This window comes from Grammomys surdaster, unplaced genomic scaffold (assembly GCF_004785775.1).
Source record: "Grammomys surdaster isolate TR1022 unplaced genomic scaffold, NIH_TR_1.0 220, whole genome shotgun sequence".
In the NCBI taxonomy this organism is placed as follows: domain Eukaryota; kingdom Metazoa; phylum Chordata; class Mammalia; order Rodentia; family Muridae; genus Grammomys; species Grammomys surdaster.
In genome coordinates, this window is record NW_021604665.1 from 3,382,414 (window position 1) to 3,398,551 (window position 16,138).

The window sequence follows — 16,138 nt, forward strand, 5'->3', positions numbered from 1 at the left end:
CCAAAGAGGGCAAGCAACAAAGGGGATGTGCTTCACATATACACTGAAAGAAAAATTAAGATGCAATCACACAGTGTATATCTGGTAACCTGTGATTAATACTAGGAGGAACAAAACAGAGCCATACAATACGATTTCTGATCCTGTGTCAGCCTTACAAGCATACAGCTAGGGGATGAAACTCAGAGCTGAGTTTACATGGCATCATTGATGGTGGTGATTTAAGAGTCACCAGTATAATAAGCAGGGCTGTGCAGGACACTCTCCTTGTCACTGTAAAGCAATTACATAAGCAACTACATGTGAGCAGTGGTTCTAATACCCTGAATGCTGTGCGGCATCCAATACCTGTGTATAAGACGGGTGTCGACATGCATATACTGTGTAGCTATAATTTCCTCAGGTCAAAACCCTAAAGAATTGCTTCGTACTTTGCTCAGGCTGAATCCATTTCTTAGTGTTCCAAAATTTCAAAATGCCTTAAATCCAGATGTCTTACAGGATAGCTTCAATTTGTTTTCATGGAATAGTTTCTATATCCAGCACATGGATTCCAAGCAAAGAGCCTACCTACTGTGTGCCAGCCATAATCTTTACTACTATAATCTTTGCTGGCTTGTTCCCACTTCTGGTTTCCTGAATGGATAAAGGAGTAGTGTGCTACCTTTAAACTTCTATCCCAGTTCTCACAGGCTAGGATCCTTCATGCTAGCTTAGCATGCTCCATCCCCAGAAAAGAAGACCAAACAAGTGGGAACTCAAGACACCAGCATGCAGTTAATGCTTGAGAAAATAAAGAGCACTGCACACCACTGGAAAGCAGAGGCTTGGATGGGAAGGACAAATCCTTGATCTGGCTCTCTATTCATGGTCTCAGGCATGTCCTTAGCTTTTATTACTTTTCAGTGTTCTCACTGAAGGACAGGATTAACAACAGTTCTTACAGCACAGGTTTGCTGAACAAGTCTGCTGAGATAATACTTGAAATCGGTCATTGTTACCCAGTATTGTTTTTATGTTGCTTGTATTAAATGAGTTTATTCATTCTTATGCTTCGAATTCTACTATAACAATTTGCAATTATACAAATACGTTTGCATGTATGTGTGTATATAAATGCCATTGTTTGTATCAATTACTTAGTGTTTTCTGAGGTTCTGATGCATGCCAAGTGACAATGGAAGCAGAGAAAGCATTGGTAAATAAGGCAAGGTTCTTGCCATAACAAAAACTGGCCATTTTACTGTGAGACAGAAAATTTATGCATATATATATATATATATATATATACACACACACACACACACACACACACACACACACACACACACAAGCACAGAGTATTATTTTAGGTAAAAAGAATGTCCTAGAAAGTATCGTAGTGCCATGTAGCCTAAAAGACCGGAATGTGGAGGAAGGGGGCAAGGAGTGAAAAAAAAATATATATATATTTTATATATATATAAATACACACACACACACACACACACACACACACAAGCACAACAAGCACAGAGTATTATTTTAGGTAAAAAGAATGTCCAGCCTAAAAGACTGGAATGTGGAGGAAGGGGGCAAGGAGTGAAATGGCAAATTGAGATTAGGAACCAGGAAAAGCCTGGCTCATGTAAGGTGTCAAGAAAGTGGCACAGGCAGCGCATAGCACAGACTATTAACAGTATATAACGCAGGACTGCAGAGGTGGCTCGGTGGCTAAGAGCAATACCTGCTCATCCTGAGGACCCAGGACTGATTCTCAACACCTACAGGGTGGGCGCTCACAACTGGCCATAACTTCAATTCTAGGGCATTGATGCCCTCATCTGGTCTCTGTGTGTATTTCCTGTATATGTTGCACAGACATACATACAAGCAAAACAGCAATATACATACAAATAAAATATGGAGATGGGGCCACATAACTCATCATGTTATACTGTTACTGAAATTCTCAGGGTTAAAACCTGTGTTTGGAAGGCCCACCAAGCTCATTTAACCAACCATCCTCCATGTATCAAAGAGACAAGGTGTCAGCAGAAGAAGAATGTAATTCAGTGTAGCCACACTGGGAAGAAAAGTAAAGAGATCTGATGACCCCCAGATGCATCTTCAGGGTGCTGCTCTGAGGTTTAGGTTTACACAGAGTATAAGAGCTACACATAACTAAGCAGACCCAGTCAAGCTGTGACCCTGTCCATCACTGTCCAGTCTGTCTTGCAAAGTGATCTGATAAAGTAACTGGGACTGTGGAATCCTGTGAGGGAGCTAAGTTCCTCCTTTGGCTGGCACTAGGATGTCACCCTTTCCTTACCTAGCATGAGGTTTCCTGGGAAAATTTAGGTTTTTTTTTCCCCCTGGGGTTGGGGGGGGGAGAGCAGGGGCATTGTTTCAAAGGTCTGATAATACAAGTGTCTCTCTTTAAAATCCTCTCTCCTACCAGGAAGTTTAGAATCAGTCTGTCTGCACTACTAAGACAAACAAAGTAACTTGCTGGTGGATTAGATGTGCTATGTAAAAGAGAACAATGAAGACTTTTAAAAACATTTTTAACCTGGACAAATGGGCAATGTTGTTTATAAAAATTGAAATCATGGAATAAACTGTTGCAAGAGGGAGAGCCACAAAGTTCATCTTGGTCATGTTAGATTTGAGATTAGATCCTCTGGTACAGAGGAGGAACAGTGTCCTTGGACATCTGAAGGTCAAGTGGAGACTGAGACATCAGAAGGGTTTAGTTAGTAAGCCAGGAACATCTGATGTCAGAACACTGAGAAAGGCAATCCAAGTAGAATCTGTAGAAGAAGCACTCACTGGCTGGACTGGAAGACCTGCTATCCACACTAGGAATAGGAGTTAGAGTCTACAATACAGTTGAGCACGAGTCTGGGAGGAAGAAGCAAAGGTGGGTGAGGTCCTGAAGCCAAGAGAAAAAAGTTGTTAGCCAGCAACTTGTAAGGGGTTACTAGCCAATGTCATCCTGGGAAATCCCAGTATGGGGCATGGATAGTCTCTTTGGATATGCTGTGAGAGGATCTCCTTCAAGTTTGTTCTTAGGGTACACCCAGACTCAGCCTCCATCCTCAAATTCCATCAACCTAGTCCATGAAAAAAAAAAAGACGAGAAAGTAAAACCAAACAAAAGAGTCCTTGAGTCTTTCATGTCTTCCTAGACTAGAGTCTGTTCTTCCTCCACTCTGGCTTGTATTTGCCAATTCTTTTTTTTTTCCCATCTAATTTGCCAGATTTACTTTAAAGACAATAGTCACCCCTGGGTCTTAATTTCCTGAAAGGATTAGAAGTGATCAGGAACTTCAAAAATTACATTTTACAGGAAAAAAATGAAACTGTTAGAGACACTGTCTTCCCAAGAAAACAAATCTGCTTCAAACAGCTTCTGAGCTGCAGGGAGGAGGTAGGAAGGCGGGTGCCTCTCCACCCACTGGACTCACAGGGCTTATTACCCAGGCGAAACCTGTCCTCACTATAGGCTACCAAGAGGGTGACTCCCAGGGATGCTCTGAGAAACCCACTCTGGATCTGGGCCAACTTCCCAGGATCCATTCAGAGAAGATGCTGGGGAAAAAGGGCCATAGGGAGGGGCTCCGCCTCTTCTTTTCTTGTAACAGAATGACAGGCTGCTGGCTGGACACACGCCTGACAGATGGCATTTCAAAGGGATTTCGGGAGCCATCTGGGGTGGGTACAATTATTACAAACCGTGCTTCTAACAAAGCCAGAAGGGTTACTTCCTGAAAGAAGAGAAGTAAAACAAATTCTATCATGTTAGGAAGATACATAAAAATATACCAGGCTAACAAACTCGGGTTTTCTGTAGTCTAAAATGCTACCTTCTGTTTGTCGAGCTGGAAACCAGGCCAGCAATATCTTCCAGTTATTAGCGTTAAGCACATAAACACAGTGTTTCTCTTCTTTGAGAAAAGGAGACTATAAAACACTGGTAAAAAACAACAGCTTCTAGCTCCTAGATGTTTACATATAGAAAGGCATTAAGAATTTAATCAACAGTATATTTAATTTGCATAAGAAACCACAGGAGCTGGATTAATATTATATTCATTTTACTGAAGAGCCTGAGATTCAGGCAGAGACGGTAACCCATCCACAGCCATATAAAATATTTGAATAACAACAGTTTATATCATCTCCCATTCTAAACTAGTGTCATGCAACAGAACCTTCTGTCATGGCGATAGTGCTTCATGTTGGTGCTGTCTAGCATGTAGGCCCTAGCCCCATGTGGCTAATGGAAAGTGGTTCCTGGGGTCTGGCAAATGGCTCGGGGGGATATAGTGTTTGCCAGGCACACATGAGAACTTGGGTTCAGACCACTAGCATCCACATAAAAGCCAGGAGCAGAAGAAATTCGAGTCTATAATTCTAATATAAGAGTGGGTAGTGGATCAGAGCTTGCTGGCCAGCCAGTTTAACCAATCCATGAGCACCAGGTCCAAAGGGAGACTACATCTCAAAAAACAAGATGGGGAGAGAATAGAAAAGCTACCCAAAGTTCACCTCTGGCTTCCACATGCACACACAATAACACACACCTGCATGCAAACATGTGCATACACACACACATGGGGCCTGGGGTCGGCACTACTGAGCCTGTGAGACTGATTTCAATATTATTTACTTTAAATGTGAAGAACAGCTGCCAACATCCAGCAGACTAGCCAGGATACCTCTTCCAAAAGGGCATCTGAGTTGCTGGTTTTACACTATGTATTGATACAGTCGTCCAAAGACTTCTAACTCTCAAAATAACAGGAAACATACTAATATTAAACAGCAAGATATCTTGAACTGCTATTTAAAAACCTTCCATTTAAAAGCTTGTAAATTCTTTCAAAGAATAATCTAGTCAAAGTCAGTGTTTTTGTTCTAAAAATTCTATTTGGTCCTAATTGACTGTTTCTTAGGGGAAAAAATCTATGTATTTTACTTATTTGTGGTAACATGGGTTGCAACAAATTAAACAAAATAAAGCAAGGAGAGAAAACAAGGAGCCTACACAGGGGAAAGATGGGTCTGAGCATGGTAGATGCACCCTCAGAAGCAGGGCTAGTTCTGTAACTGCAAATGGCAAGAATGGTTAGATGGCAGGCACTTGCCACAAGGAGTGCTAGCCATTTTGCGCTGAAGTGACACAAACATGTCACGGAATTATAAGTCAATATCACTGCATTTCCCAAGAGCAGAGAACGAAAGTCCATGATTTGTAAGCTTATATTCTAACAGTCTGGAGGAATACTAAACTCTTAATACCGGGTACTTTCCAGAGGGTGGATGCAGAAATGGGGAGAAAGGAGTCAGCCACTCCCCTCAGTAAATACCTCTCATAATCTGAACTGTGTCCACAGGGGTGTGTATTTATTTATGAAGCTTATAAATTGAATAAAATGATTACTTAAATACTTTAAGACCTAAGTCTTTGACACTCCACTCGAGCATCTTCAGTCTTAACGTATTCCCTACAAAACCCACGCCAATGAATTACAGGCCCCAGCCCACTACAATAACAATGCTTTGCAAGGTTTCCCATGTGTCAGAAAGCTAACACCAAGGTCAATACTGCATGCTTTCAGTTGTGAATAAGAACACAGTACAAATAAAGTTGAGGAGAAGGTGGTACTATTTTCCCACATGATTTTATTTTGAAAACTTAAAGTATTAATCATTAAAGTCCTCCTTAATTGCTTTAAAAGGACTTACAAGTTAGTAGTATCCAAACAGTGAGTTCCCCAACCCTTTCTACCATCATAACTTAATTAATCTGACACTGTGCTATTGAATGTCTCAATGTGAATTAGCAATGGTCCCAGAGTTCTCCTAGCAAAACTGAGTGGCTATTTGCTTCTTATGCACATTTTATGGTCCATAAACTTTTAGTGTACCTGGCTTCAGTGACCCTTGCTGAGGAAATCAGAAAGTGACCTTCTTTACCATCACACTCCGCTCACTGTAGTTGAGGAGAGGACGCTGGATAGAAAGCTCTTCTACAGACCTCCCCCCAACCCCCACGACCCTACCGAGGAGGTTGAAGAGACCCTAGAACTGAAACCCTGCTGCTAAGTCTTCTCCTACTGATTCAGGTTCCCAACACAGGCAGGTTTCCAGACGCATACTCAATGGAGTTCTTTCCCAACAGCTATACAATGGGTCTGAGGCCCAGCCTGCTAATGGGGTCACGAGCATCTCACTCAGATTTAACAGCCAATATGTAATGACATCATTTGCTGCTACATTAATTTGGGTCTTGTTTATCAAAGTCTAGCATGACTTCAAGGAGATTACTTTCATTTCATGCTTTAGGACAGTTGAACATGCTACACACAGACAGCATTTTATCTTGTAATACAGCTGCTTGCATTTCTTAGACATCCTAGATATTGGAGAGCGAGACCAGCCTTATCCTATTCCTTTTTCAGCAAATGTAGACAGAGCACAGAAGTGTGCACTGCCGCGGTCTCTCTAGCTTACTCCATTTGTAGCCTCTCTATTTTGTTTAATACTACTTTGTTTTACAGCTCTGAAGATTAGCAGCACTAGCCAATGTTAGCTCTTCAAACCAAAGTATTTTCAAAAGCTTCAACATCATGACAATTTATTAAAAAGTTGAGCATAAATGAGCCATACATCCCAATAATCCAACTCTGCATCCCTTCCAGAGAAGTGAAATACAAGTTTACAAACAAACAAAGAATGTATATAAATGTTTATGAAAGCCTTATTTGTAATCATTCAAACTGGAAATGACCCAAACGGTCCTCAACTGGTCAAACTGGCGTATTATTGCAATGGAACAACACTCAGTAAAGCAAGATTACACACAATAGTGCGGATGAATCTCAAATATATTGTGCTAAGTGGGGGGAAAAATTCCCAAACCCAAGCCTACAAGGCTACATGTAGTGTATTACCATTTACACAACGGTCTCTAAAAGGCAAAATCACTACAAGGCAGACAAACTACTACAGAGAGATAGTGTGGGTGGTATAAGTTGACTACACAGTACATGGGGTCATTCCAAGGTGGTTAGGGAGGAGAAAATACAGAAAGGCTCTGCTTTGCAACAGTAGTAGATTCTAGACTTCTGCATTTGTTAAGCACATGGTATACTGTCTTAGTTTGTTTTTCTGCTACTATGATAACATACCCTAACAAAGGGAACTTAAGAGGGGTTCATTTTGGTTCATAGTTCTAGATACAAACTGTAACAATCAGGAACTCAAAAGCAGCAGGAGCTGGATAGCTGGTCACAATGCATTCACAATCAGGAAGCAGAGAGGGTGTGTGTGTGTGTGTGTGTGTGTGTGTGTGTGTGTGTGTGTGTGTTTTAGGTCCACTTTCTCCTTTCTACATAGTCCAGGATCCCAGTCTAAAGACCCAAAGTGGTTGGGTCTTCCCATCTCAATTAACATTAGTGAATGCTACTGCTTATTAGTTTTATAACAAAAAGAAATGTTTAGCATTTCATTAAGTGAAGAATCAGTTTCATTTTGTCATAAATACCAACCAAAATTAAACCCAATAAAAACAAAGTCCGTTTATCCAATCTGGAGCCCAAGGCTTGATTTCTTTTATTATAAAATGAGATAACCACTGTAGATACCTGTTAGCATCAGATGAGGACCATCTCCTCAACATAATTATAAGGCTTTGTCATAACTGGAGCTGCTATAACACACCAGAGACTGACAAGCCTGTACTTCACACAGTGCAGGCTCTGTCTGGACTAGAGGTAGCTACGCTTTTTACTGCATCCTGTCCTCACATGGAGGGAGGAGGTGGGGGAGGAAAGCATGAGCTCTTTCTTTTTAAGTGACATTAATTCCATCATGGGTAACTGTTGTAAGCCTTTCTAATCTCTTCCTAGAGGCTCGACTTCCAAGCATCACCACAGTAGCCGTAGGGGTTAGGGCCCAGAGATAAAGAGCATTGTGTTAGAACCACTGAGCAACAGGCATGCACAAGATACAGAACAGAGCTGAGAAAGCCCTGTCTTGTGTCCAAACTGTTTACCATCTGATTAGGCCCATGTCCTGCCTGAACTGATGCTTCATTGCTAACAGGAAAATAACTAAAAAGTTATCATACAGAACAGTATACAACAAACAGATTGAAGAAGACAGACCAGGTCCCAGCAAGGGCAGGACCAAAACTCTGGAGCCATTATCTTTAACATGCCTAAGTGCTGATACAAAGTCCCTCTTTTTTCAAGGACAGGCACAAAGGGAGTTGGTTTTTCACTACCTGGGAACTCTTCTTTCCAGGCCTCTCCACCATGGTATAGAGGTGACAGCAGTACCCTCATCTCTCCATCCCAGACCTTAAAACAGAATAGTCAACAACTGTGTCTTAAACAGAAAAGATGCTTGACAGCAGCTACAGAGAGACAATTCCTTCTTGCAGCTATAATTCATAAACTAGGACTCATCCACCTCTGCCTTGTGTATGAACCACCTAATGCAGTTTCAGGAACATCACTGGGAGATTCATCCATACTCTTGGCAATGGTCACTTATGCAGGGGACTCAAGGATCCTGGCCACCTAAGATAAGAAGGATCTAATTTGGTTCTGTGATCCCTGGTTCTTTTCTCTACAGCTGACTCGAGTTACAGAGAAGAAAGCTGTGCCAAATCCAAGAAGCTCAGGGACACTCCTCAAACTGTCCGTATCTGTTGTTTTGGAGGCAGCCTGCCCTTGTTGATCTCATGTGTGCATGAGTTGTACTTCAGTAGGGATTCTGTAGACAGATAACGGAACCACTGGATGACTCAAAAAGGCATAGAGAAAGCAAATGACACAGTCTATAGCTCAAAAGGAAAAGGGGTGCAGGAGTGGAGCCAGTCTTGCCCAGTTCTGCAACCAAATTAATTGTAGCCAGTTGGCTTCTGACTACTCCTTCTTATGTCCTCTGTCCTTATTTGTACCACAGAACACCTCCTCTTTGTGGAATATACTGTAGAATGACGACATACAAATCATTTCACACAGAAGGATACAAACTTGGGGCAAATTAAGGTATTTTATAATTCCATGTGTTAGCTATATCACTCCTGGTACTGACTCAAAAGACTCAAAATCAGCATATGACAGAGATACTTGAATATCTATGTTTATTATACTCCTGTTCTGAATTGCTAACTTATGGAAGCAACCTAGATGTACAATATCATGAGAATGCGTACAGAAACTGGGGTATATATACAAGGAAATTTTTTCAGTCATATAGAAAAAGAAAATGTTGTGTTGCTTACAGGGAAATGGGAGCAGTGAAAGATAATCATATTAAGAATAAGCCAAACATAGACAAATATTCTGTTTTTTTCCTTTTCATTTGTGGAACTTAAATTTTATTGAATGTATAAACTACCCCTCGCATCAAGAGAAGTAAAATATCCAGGGAGACAAAAAGAAGCAAAAGGAAAGAGAGAAAGGGAGAGAGTAAAGCTCGGGAGCATGAGAAGAATATGTTCAGCAAGCATTTAAACATGCACAGAAGCCTGAAAAGCAAATCTTGCCCGGAGGTTGGGGGTGGGGGTTGGTAGAGGAAATCCATATTTATGCCAATATTTATAGTTCATATGTATTCTATTAGTTCATCCTCATCGGATCCAGAATGTACGTAGGGATCATCACAGGTGAGGTGATATGTAGAAAGAGGTGCTGGGTGATTTTTCAAAATGATATAGCTAGTAAGTAGCAGAATTAGATTTGAAGAAAAGTTACTGTCACAGAAACACCAGGGTAGGTTGAGGGGCCCAGAAATGAGGTGGGTTGAGGTAAATCAGATGAGAGGAAAGCTGATAAAGTATTTTTAGGATTTCCAGGATCTCAATTCCAAGTTGTATGGCATACTGTCACATTACCTCCATTCCAGACTCCATTCGGTTACAAATTCTAGTACACAGAAACATAGCTGTTGCTCTTCCCCTTTGCCCAGGGAGAGAATGCTAGCACACATAAGTGCAGAAAACCTGCAGTCATTAAACATAGGAAAGCAAAGGTCTCCTGATGTTGCTGCTTCATTCTAAATAGTAGCAGAAACATTCAGGAAATAAAGGATGAGGCTCTTCACTGTGAAAGGGTGCCCTTATCAAAGACCAACCTCTGGGGATTACCTTGACACACATTTCATCTGAGTACAGTTCAGGAAGTGAGGAGTGCCAATCTGAATAGGAAATTTCTCTGCGATAAAGGGGGATGGAAGGTGATTTTATCCAGTACGACAGGTGATTCTTTAACTGTCTCTGAAGTCACTACACAATTGTTTGTATATAATGGAATAGATTCAGATTCATTTCCAATATTTTCAACTGAGCAATTTTTAAAAATGTATGAAGAAATGATTATGTGAATGAAAAGCAATAACTAACTAAGAATACCAAAGGGTTCTAATATTAGGCAGCTTGTTTTCTTCGTTTAAAAGAAAAAACAGTTCAGGAATGACTGCTAATGAGCATATGGTTTCTTTGGGGACAATGAAAATATTCTGCAATTAACTAGTTGCAATAGTTCTGTGAATATAATACAAACCAAAGAATTGTACACTTCAAAAAGGGTGAATTTTATAGTACCTAAACTGTACCAATAGGGCTGTTAAAATATAAATAAATGTTAGCTGGGCAAGGTGATGCATGGTTGTGACTCTAGCACGCATGGAGCTGAGGCAGGAGGAATCCAAGTTTGAAGGCAGCTTGGGCTACATAAGCAATTAAAGCCAGCCTATCTACACACTGAGACTCTAATTCAAAATAGATAAAGATGTACGTGTGTGTGTGTGTGTGTGTGTGTGTTACCCTTAAAGGTAAAGATGCGAGTAAAACCTAGTCTCTGCTCTCAGTTTTCAGAGAAAGTCAGAGTCCAGAAGTCAATGTCTACTTTATATGATTTTCCTAAACACTTCAGAGATCTCGAGCTCTTCTAGAATTTGTGTAGAGAAACTACAAAATCTAAATTCAGTCTTTGCAAACTTAAATCTCAGAGTTCAGGCTTTTACAAACTGAGCAATGAGGGTCAAATTCAATACCGTGGTTTCTTTATCTGTAAAATGGAAATAATTATGATAATAATAAAACCCCCACATTCTTCATGTGAAATGTTTAGTTGGGTTAGAATATGCACTTGTGAAATATCAGCTGTAGTTACTGTTATCTCCTCCACAAACTCTGTAGCTCAAGCAAAACACAATCAAGGACGAAGGAACCATCTTAGTGGTTTTGCTGGGGCAGGAGGTAGCAGACATTGTAGCTCAGTGATGGACAGCTTAATTCTCTTGCAGGGAGATCTGGGTTTGATCTGCAGCCCCACACATAAACAAGAAATAATGACCCAGCTATTGATCATTTGCTATACTCACACAGAGCGCAGGCTTTCTTCACATAATGCCCAATTTCACTCTCCGAGGCAGGGTACATTTTTTTTCTGCCTTAACAGGTCTCCACCTTTAATCAACATCTTTCAAAGCCTTTCACACAATGTACATAACGTTAGCTACACCTCCTTGGGTTATCTTTAGATAACAAATCACTGGGTCAGCATGTTGTGTAAACAGTGCCACTTTCCTTAATCGCTCATCATTCAGCACTAACACCGGTATTGGTTCACAAGAATGCGCCTATTTGTTTGACCATCATGTCTACATTGGAAAACCTCAATCCTCCCCATCTCTAGTCAGTCATGTTATTCTTCCTGTAGCTGACTCCTTTTCACTGAATGAATGCAATACTTATTTCTTTAATAAATAACATATAAGTGGATTCAAAGCAGGCAACAATAAGTGTTTAATACTAAGACTGAGCAATTCTAAGAACAACTCCAGATGGATATAGGAACAAAGTTCCTGTTGATTTAATGACTACAAGGGTTTCTGTTTCACGTAGTCGGGATAACTCTTGAAGCCTTCTCAGCCATACAGCCAAATATTCAAGAACGTGTGAATTTTATTTTAGCTCCCATAAAGTACACACTGCTATGTCAAAATCAATAAAAGGCCATGCTGTGCAGTGAGAATGATAACATGCTGGAAGAATAAAGAGGGCTGGCTATAAATGAAGCCTACATTAAGAGAAGCGTGTGTAGACTTTGTAGTGTAAGGACAGCATCTACGGAATGATACTGGAGGCTGCCTTTTGACTACACACATACACAAAGAGTATACACAAGAATACTATAGAAGATATCAAAGAGAATAAGAAAGAATTAGTGGACAACTTTCAAAAACAACCATGTCAAGGAGAAACGTTTACTATTACAAGTTACTTTAAATAATTACACAAGGATAATAAACTGTTTAAAAGATTTTAACAGAAACTGGCTGTTTTCAATGCAAGCGTGTCCCCCAATCCCAACATCAGGTAACCATATTGCCTTCTAAGATGATGATATTATTTATACCTACAGGAGTCTCATTAACCACCAAATGTATATTTTGCCCTTGTCATCTATGGAAACACAGCCTGATGTTAGTTAGTCAGATAATATCCAATCACTGATCAAATTAACAATCACAAGTTCTTATTGGAGACACAAATTTGTACACTGATCCTTAAAAATGAAGGATTTGTTGTGAAATGTGAGAAAACTTGTTCAAAAGGAAAAGAAAAGGAACATACATTGTTTGCCCCCATATGCGAACTGAATGTCCAAGCACAGGAAGCTGATTGGTCTCACTCCTGGGTTTCATCTAATTCTTCATTCCTGTCAACAGCATCTGCTGGTCAAGGGCAAAGAGGGGGGCAAGACAACCTTCTTCCTTCATTTAGCAGCAGAAGCTGACTGCCATTAGCTCCCTGTCAGCAGGGGCAGCTGGGGGAGGTGATAAATGACCCAGGGAAAGCCCTTACCAGCCCTCTCCTCAGATCCTGAATTCTTAACCCATTTACCTAGCAGCTACTGTCTCAGCTTCAGGGAAACCCATCTTCTTGCCCAGAATGAAAAAGGGTCAAAGTCTTCACTAAATCCACCAGCCATTACGTGGAGGTCCATGGGTGTGGCCTGACAAACCAGAACACTAAATCAGTGGGGAGAGCTTGGTAAAAGGGAGCTTGCATGTTCTGAAAGTCTTTTCCTAATTCAACACCATATTGAAGTTATTTCTGAAAAGAGAGATGAGAAATTGAAGGCAGCAGTAATTCCCACGTTAGTCACTTCAGAAAATGTTGTAAGGGATAAGATTTCTTTCTTGTCCTATAAAGGCAAAGCAGGAAGTGAGCTATGTAAGCAAAGCTACAGTTTCCTAAGTACAATGGGCCAAAGGACTTGATACAAAGAAGATGAAACACTGGAAAAAGCAACAAGCTCTAAGAGAGCCTGGTGACATCTGTACTAAAAGTTCCTGTTCTTTCATCTAAGTTTATGAAGAAAATGGAGATGCTAGCAGGAAATCCAGTGGGGCAAGGCACCTTTACCGCCCTAGCTGACCACCCAAAGTTCCCACCCACAGCCCTATAAATAGAGATCACTGGCTGGGATACTCAGCCAGAAGCTGTGCTCCCCAGTAATGCAAGCTTCCCATGAACAACGCTGACCAACACTGATCATCACACCAAAGGCTACAGGGATGAAGCTGCATGCCTTTCACAACTGTTGCATTATCCTACCGCTTCTACGTGTAGGTTTCCGAGCAGGGAAAGTGAGTGAGAACACACACTTGACACTTTTATAGAAAGCAGAGGAACTGGAACAGCGAAATAATCAAAACCAGCATCAATGATGGTAACAGGTGCTCAACTAATGGCAGAGGTCTGTTATCCATGTTACCACTACAAAACCCGTCTCAGGTGTAACTTGGCATCTTGTCTTCTTGAAACTTCATCTTGCCGGGTGGTGGTGGCACACGCCTTTAATCCCAGCACTTGGGAGGCAGAGGCAGGCGGATTTCTGTGTTCGAGGCCAGTCTGGTCTACAGAGTGAGTTCCAGGACAGCCAGGGCTACACAGGGAAACCCTGTCTCGAAAAAACCAAAAACAAACAAACAAACAAACAAACAAAAAAACCCTTCATCTTAATCACCAGCACAGAGCACACATCTGTGTCTGGGAAAGAATGTATTACATACTTGTTATCTTTAAACAGTGGCTATGCTGACATCAAAACTCACACGTTACTGATTCTGAAGTTTATGCCTAAGTATAAAGCCATCACAGGGCATCCCTTCTCAGTGGCCTCCTTATTCCTATAAACTCCCCGGAGTATCTTTCCTCAGAGGCCTCATGCCCACATTCTTCTGTCAGATGGCAGTGTTTCAAACTTTATTACAATAAGTGTATGCACAGGTGTATGTGCACAGATTTGGATGTCAAAGGACAACTTCTGTGGAGTCACTTCTGTCTTTCCACCTTTATGTTCTCTGGAGATCAAAGGCAGGGCATCAGGCATGCACAGTAAGTGCCTCTATAGGTTAATTTCCCTCATCAGCCTTCAGATGGTCAGTGTTCCACAAACAGCCTTAAGGCTGTTGCTAAACCTCCTCCAAGTTTAACTTAAATGTCACCTTCCAGGTAAAGTTCCTTGGCCCATAATTCCAAGTCATAGCCTCCTCTTATGCACACTACACATCCTTCAGAGCTTTCCTACCTCGCCCTTCCATTCTACACTATACCTGTCCTTCAGCCTCTTTGCCACCTCCATCCACCCTTTTCCTACACTACACACATCCTTCAGCACCCATCCATAAATGCTGGACAGTCATAGCGATTCACATGCAGTTCCAGAGTTTGAAAATCAAAGACAAGGAATTCCTGGGTCAAGCTAGCTAGTAGACTAGCCACATTGGCAGGCTCTAGGTTCAGGTGAGAGACTGACTCAATATATAAGGGACAGAACAATCGAGAAAGGTGCTGGATGCCAACCTCTGGGCTTCACACATACACACACACACACACACACACACACACACACACGCAGAGAGAGAGAGAGAGAGAGGGAGAGGGAGAGGGAGAGGGAGAGGGAGAGGGAGAGAGAGAGAGAGAGAGAGAGAGAGAGAGAGACAAGAGGAGAGAGAGAGACAGAGAGACAGAGAGAGACAGAGACACAGAAAAAGTGAGACAGAGAATATAAAGAAAACAGAAAAGAGTGTAGGAGATTGGTGAAGCATATCTCTAGATGTTAAGGCATTTTCAGAGGCACTGAGATTACTGGGAGCTCTGGCCTAATAAAAAGTTTAATCTATGAATACATTTAAGGCATAACTACCTAAGTGTAAAACCACGGAAGGACAGGTTAGAGGTGCCTGGGGGCAAAGCATCCGGGGCCTGTCTTAGCCTGGCCTTCTCCATTACAACTGTGTTCTGCTTCACATTTGCATTATGAGGTTTTCTGGTCTTCCAGACTATGAGGTAAACAGCTTCTGTGACACAGTCCTGTGCTCATGATGTAGTGTCTCACCATAGGGATACAAGAAACTTATAGACTGAAACCTCTCAAGTCGTAGGCTGAAGTTACTAAGATCTCGGTGAGCGTAAATCTTCCACCCACAAAACTGACAAGAAGGAAAGGCATTTATACCAGCTTTGCTTTCACACCTCAAACTGCAAACTTACTCACTGCTTGTGCAAAGTGTTCACAGTTAAGATGGAAGAGGCAGCAACAGAAGAAGGTGCAGAAAGAACACTAAGACACTTTGGAGAGACAACACTCACATACCTGATATCATAGAAGTTGTTGTTGCCCTTAATCTCTTACCATGTCTATTTATACATTAAATTTTATTGTGAGTATGTAGATACCATGGCAAACATATTGATACGGGCTTGGTGCTATTTCAAACATCTTCTGGGAATCTTGGAACAGCTCTGCTGTGCATAAAGAGTATGCTCTGCATACTGCTATGCCTGATGTGTTTTCCCTCTAGGTCCTGTGCAACAGAAAACAACTTCCTATGTGAGCATACAAGCTCTGTGAGAACACGGGGCATTGTCTGTCTTGTTACTGTTTAATTCTAAGGTCTCACAGTATCATCTGGCCTGTGCTAGTTGCTGAGAAGACATGGATGGGTTGGAAAAATAATCCATCTGGTTAGTTGCTTACATATAGGAAGATGCTATGGTCCACATTTCACTTGAAGATGTTCATGCCTCCCTTGACCATGACTAGAAATGTCTTTTCCCAAC

General features: G+C 41.3%; 1 protein-coding gene across 7 annotated transcripts in view; it reads right to left on the reverse strand.

Annotated features, from left to right (window-relative positions):
• The window catches only part of Magi1 (membrane associated guanylate kinase, WW and PDZ domain containing 1), a 609,927-nt gene that overhangs the window by 132,857 nt on the left and 460,932 nt on the right, over positions 1-16,138 (reverse strand). The window lies entirely within an intron of this gene.